Source organism: Lepisma saccharinum, chromosome 5 (assembly GCF_977018435.1).
Source record: "Lepisma saccharinum chromosome 5, izLepSacc3.1, whole genome shotgun sequence".
Lineage (NCBI taxonomy): Eukaryota > Metazoa > Arthropoda > Insecta > Zygentoma > Lepismatidae > Lepisma > Lepisma saccharinum.
Genome location: NC_139233.1, coordinates 79,895,564 through 79,901,948, shown reverse-complemented (window position 1 = coordinate 79,901,948; position 6,385 = coordinate 79,895,564).

The following is a 6,385-nucleotide window of genomic DNA, read 5'->3' as shown; positions in this document are numbered from 1 at the left end:
ACCGTATTTGAATCTAGAACAAGCATGTCTGAAGAAGATTTCTGGTAAGTTTGAAGTTTTTACTGTAGAGCTTGAGCTTCTGGTAACGCAGATATCACCTTTCCAGTGAGATATTTACTTTCCTGCCCTATTTCATATATCAATTAGTCATGTTGGACAGGAAACGTTTTTTGTGTAACATTTTTACTAGAAATTTTCACGTTCAATGCACGTAAATATTCGTCATTGTGCTTATCAATTTTCCCCTCTGTTAAGTTAAAAAAACAAACAACTAAATCTGTTAGAACTCTATTTCTTCTTCAATCTTTCGTAATCTTCGCATTACTGTTAAATAATTATTAATTTATCATAATATGTGCAAACGTGCAAAGAATGATATTCGGTAAAGACGAATATATCAATTTCTTATCATGTTGGCTGTTATATACGAAATTAATCAATTAAACTCACAGTACAAGTAGAGCAAATTTATGAGCTGTCGCCCCTCCATTTTGGTTCACCACGAGCCGCCACTGCTTGTGCTTGTATATAAGTTATGTAAAATAGAGTGTACTTAAATATTAAATTGTCTAAAAGTTTCTAAGCACTCGTTTCTTATTCTTTTCAGAATTCAAGATGCCCAACACATACAGACGAAGATCTGCTAGAGCTTCGTGGTCTCATGAGACCCTGAAAGAGGCATGTACCAGAGTGCAAGCGGGGGACATAGGGAAAAGAGAAGCTGAACGATATTACGACTTGGACCTGAAGGTGTTTTCGGTGCACATAATGAAAATAAATTAGTTTCCCATATTCAACGTCTAGGTGCAGCAGGTTTCGCTCCAGACAGACAAGCAGTTAGGGTGTTGGCGTACAAATTTGCTGAAAAATTAAATATTAAACACACGTTCTCCCACGAATCGCAGATGGCAGGAAACGTATGGTTAAATTCCTTCCTGAGGAGAAATTCTGAACTTTCTTTGCGACAAACTCAAGGCCTCTCTATCAACAGAGCTCGAGGAATGATTCGTGAAGATGTGAAAAACTATTTTACGTTGCTAGAAAAGGTTATGGAAGAACATGATCTAATGAATAAACCAGGTAACATTTTTAACGTCGATGAAACAGGATTCCCACTCATTAACAGACCTGGAAAGGTTGTGACCTCCAAAGGTTCAAAGACTGTGCACACATTGACTCCAAAAGAAAGGGGAGAAAATGTGACGCTGATAGGGTGTTGCAGAAGGAACATTTCTTCCTCCTGTTCTTATTATGAAAGGTGTGAATAAAAAACCTGAATTCGTTGATGGACTTCCTGCAGGATCCGATGTCTGCATGAACCCTAAATCGTCGTACATCAGTGCTGATCTGTTCATGAAATGGTTCAAAGAACACTTCGTTCCCAGGAAACATCCAGGCAAAACGCTTCTACTCCTAGATGGCCATTCATCACATGTCCATGCATTAGAGCTTCTGGAGTATGCGGCTGAAGTTGGTGTTATCGTTTTGTGTTTGCCAATTCACACTACACAAGCCCTTCAACCCTTCAACTGTATTTGGTCCAGTACAATCATATTACAACAAGGAAGCAACATCATGGATGAGAACCCATAAAGACAGAAATATCACAAGATACCAAGCAGGCTCTCTCATTGGTGCGGCGTGGAATAAAGCTGCTTCTGTTGGAAATGCCATTTCAGGTTTCCGAGCCTGTGGCATTTACCCTTTGAATTCAAATGCTATTCCCGACTACTTCTTTTCCATTTCTGATGCTTGTCAGTCAGGTCCTAGTCCACTTTCATCCACCCAAAATATATGACCATATTGATTCGCAGGATCTAGAGTCACCTCCATCGAGTATCTCAGGAAGTCTCTCACATGTCACAGTTAAACCAACAACCTCGCAAGCAACACAACTGACACCAAAAGTAACTCAACAACCTCCTTTTGTGCCCCAGAATCAAATACCAGGAATAAATTCAGAAATTCCTCGCCAAGGTAAAAGGTTCAAACAGTCAGCCGAAGTGCTCAATTCCGCTTCCAGACTTGCAAATATGAAACCAAAAAACTCGCAATCAACTTCCATGATCAAGACAGGACAGAAAGAAAAAAAAAACAACAGGCACAAAGCAAACTGCGCCAGATGCTACAGCGAGTAGATCTGAGCAAGACATCAACAATTGTGTGGAATGCTTGGAGAATTACTTCCTCACGGCTTCCAAATCTGACTGGATCCAGTGTGTTACGTGTTCGAAATGGTTACATGAAACCTGCACTGTGTATGGAACAATGTGTGTGGACTGTGGAAGAAAGAATGTTCGTGAGAAGAACTTAAAGAGGCAGAAGTGAGTCAGTGCGGCATCTCTCCTCGTGTTTTTCATGACACTCAAAATTCAATGCTTTTGTAATTTGAAAAAAATATCCATTTAAATTCTTCCTAATGGATGCCAATTATTATTTTTCTTAAAGTGCAAGGACTGTAGTTAAGTTTTCATGTCAATAAATTTCCACAAAAGCAGAGATGTTGTTTTTCTATTCAGTTATGAAAAGGTGCGGCGTCTCTCCTCATTTTACCCTATATGGTACAATACCAAAATAAGATAGATCTTATTTATTTCATCACGAAACAAATGTGTTGGGTAAAAAAATCATGACTGCACTGTCCCTCGAACACAGTCGCTGTCTAGTCGCAAATCACGGCGATTTGAAAATATTACATAGGCGCAAAACCAAAACTTCTATTCACATTTTCCAACTGTTAATTTCGAACATTGTAAGAGAAAAACATTTTATTTATAATTGTTTTAAGACTGCCAAACAAGCAAACGCCACCAAATGTAGTCTAAAAATGTATTTTTCTTGTTTATGCGTATTTTTCTTGTCTATGCAATATCAAAAGTACGTACAAAAATGTCTAAATTAACGCATAACGTCCAGATAACGTCCCACTTGATGTCCAAGACATTTTCAAAAGTGATCCATAAACGTCCATAACAAATCCTTTTCTAGATATCCCCTGAATATCACATATGCGAACAATTATATATCCAGAGGACCTCCTATGGATATACACGTATATTGGATATTCCTGGACACGGGATTGCATGACCACAACCCGGTGGAGGCACAGTGGTTCGGACTCCACTTTAAACTGTAGGTCCAGTCCCAATTAGCCTTTCTGTGCATAAAGTGGACTTAAAACACCAATTCAATCAACCTTGACCACAAGGCGACAGCGGTATGACTATGCCATCAGAGAAGTCCTAGGCCCTGTCCGAATCCGCAAGCGAGCTGTTACGTTGTTCCTCGTCACTTTCGAAGTCATCCGAATCGAAAGGCTCCCTAGTAATATAGAGGACACTTTTCCCACCAGGTGTCAGTTTGAACGTCACTCATCGCGCCGCTCTGAGGCGCAGGTGTAGAATACGGAAGCAGAAGGCAGACGCCAACGAAAGATCATAACGATTTCCACTACTTACATTGAAAATTCGGCGTGTGATCATGCATTTTTATAGAAAATCCAGCTATTCCGCTTCCGGATACAGCTGAAGCTCAACCGAGCTCAATTCGTAGCCAACAACAGTGACGCAGCCGATATGAATATCGGGAGTTCAGAAGACTCACGTGACTGCAGGGACGCCACCTATTGACTGCGGTTCCGGATCGGACGCCAGCTAGGAGCATTCGCGTTATTCGATTTCTTATTGCAGTTATTCTTTACCTTATCCTCTGCAAGATATGTGTAATATATAGAAGTATTCTCCAAAATCTCATCTTTACATTGATGTACAGGGTGGTCCATATGTCTTGTTACCCCCCGAATCAATATCTTGTTATCTATAATTCAGTGTTTCTTTTGCAGAGATGGCTGACACAAGCTCCTACAATGTAGAAGAGCGCCTTGTTGTCAGTGTTTGGGCCCATGAACGTCCACATACCGGCAAGACCATGGAGGATGTGCGACGAGATTTCACAAGACGATTCCAAAAAAATGCACCACCAAAAGTGACAATACTGCGTTGGGAAAAGAAACTGTTTATGTTGGGATGTATCAAAGACAAACCGAGGTCTGGTGCACCAACCAAAAGACAGAACACATGTGCAGGAGTGGAGGCATCTGTGCTTCGGTCACCACAGAAGTCACTGCGCAAACGGTCTGCACATGTGATCTGTCTTTTGGTTGGTGCACCAGGCCTCGGTTTGTCTTTGATACATCCCAACATAAACAGTTTCTTTTCCCAACGCAGTATTGTCACTTTTGGTGGTGCATTTTTTTGGAATCGTCTTGTGAAATCTCGTCGCACATCCTCCATGGTCTTGCCGGTATGTGGACGTTCATGGGCCCAAACACTGACAACAAGGCGCTCTTCTACATTGTAGGAGCTTGTGTCAGCCATCTCTGCAAAAGAAACACTGAATTATAGATAACAAGACATTGATTCGGGGGGGTAACAAGACATATGGACCACCCTGTACTATACACATCACGATTTTGTTTCATAACTGCTGTCGCAATCCAATGCTATCGAATAGGTAAAAATCACGTGGCAACTTTGTTTAGACTCAACCTTGCTCAGTGACGTCACACTAATATGGTCCATCCCTTTCCCTCTCACGCGTTCATTGGTCGAGCCCTCTCGAGTCACTACTTGCACATAGAACTTGTTTTCGGTCACTTGCTACGCAGATTTCTGGGTCAGAGTATAGTTAACATTCATCAGCCAATAGTTCAATTCAATGAGTTTCTGACTTCGGCGAAATTATCTTTCACGTCAGCCCCTGAAATTTATCAGCGTAGGGAAAAATCTCTTCTATATTTTAGGCGAAAAGGAAATTCCCTTATTTCAGTAAACTTTGGTTAGATGATACATTTGTCTCTGGAACATTTGACGAAGCTGGATTCAGCAAAACGCGAATTAATCTTCCAAGTCTATCTACGAGGCGGATTCGGACTATAACGGTACGGGAATTCCGCGTACGGAATGATGCTCTAGGTGGCAGCAGCTGTCAATTCGGACACGACCCCATTTTCTTGTCACTGTTCCTTTTTGTCTGTTCATATGCATTATGTAGCTCATGACAATTCGCGATTAAAATTACCACCTGAGCGCTAGTGTCGCTTCCAATATGGCCGCTCTAAGTAGGATACATCTTTGTTTACATTCAGCAGTAGGACAAAATAGCAGCATCTTGTAATGACTGGTATGGTAGAAAACGTTTAAATTACGCATTATTTTTAAATATTGCGAATGCGATGTGAATTTCAGGTACTCTAACAAACGTGAAGCTGTACTGAGAACGAAGCATTTAATTATGATAGGCAAAAATAACACGGAAAATGCAGACGAAACTATGTATACGCACTGGTTGTCCAAAGCGGCCCCGGCGCCCACCCAGCGTCGAATAACATTTGTACCTGGGGAAACCTGGGGAATAAAGGCGGTCAGGAGCGTGGTGCTGATCACATCACCCCCACTCACGACCGGATCAAGAATAGGGATCACCCCCTATACGCCTTCATGGCGTGGTGCTAAGCACACTTTGCTTTACTTATGCTATTCACTTTTATGTTGTTTTGTTACTTTTAATTATTTTTTATGCTTATTATTATTGTTGTTTTTTCATTGTTGACAATTTCAGTGTAAAATATCTGGAATTTTCTCAATAAATAAATAAATAAATAAATAAAGCTTTATTTATAAAGTACAATTTAAAACTTTACTTTCATGGTAATATATATTTATCTCTCGAAAGATAAAGTAAGCAGACTCGTGCGCATTCTTCGTAATTTCCTTGCCGAATTACAGTGTTATATCCCCCATACCAATCTTCTGTCAATTACGTTTTCCCTGATTTATTAACAAATTTCATTTTGTTGATTCCACGGGGTGGAAACACATGAAAACTTTTAATTTGTTCTGCCCCATAAAACGATTTAGAGCCAAAAAAAAACAACCTGAACAGTAGATCTTACTCTCTCGCATATTCCCCATGCTTTAAACAACTTCAACACAACGTATCCTACTTAGAGTACTTCCTGAAAATCCCACCAGATGGCATATCGGTTAATTTTAATCGCAAATGGTTAGGTGGTAGAACACCCCATGGATGAATCTGGGGCATTAGGGTTTGGAAGTTGATGACCTAAAACTGTCCAAAAAACGACCTATAGTATAACCTAAAAATTATTTTAAAAATTACCCAAAGATAAATCTAGCTTTGAATGTTAAAGCTTGAATTTTTAATGAATTTCAAGAGAGTAGTTGAATAACTTTAAAAAACCCGTTGTTTTGTGGTTTAAACTACTGAAGCAAAGGAAAAAATTAAGTGCTAATGTAGTTTTGCTTATTTTTACATCAAGGTTACATAAAATACACTACGAGGTTTTTCTGTAAAGTCATTCACC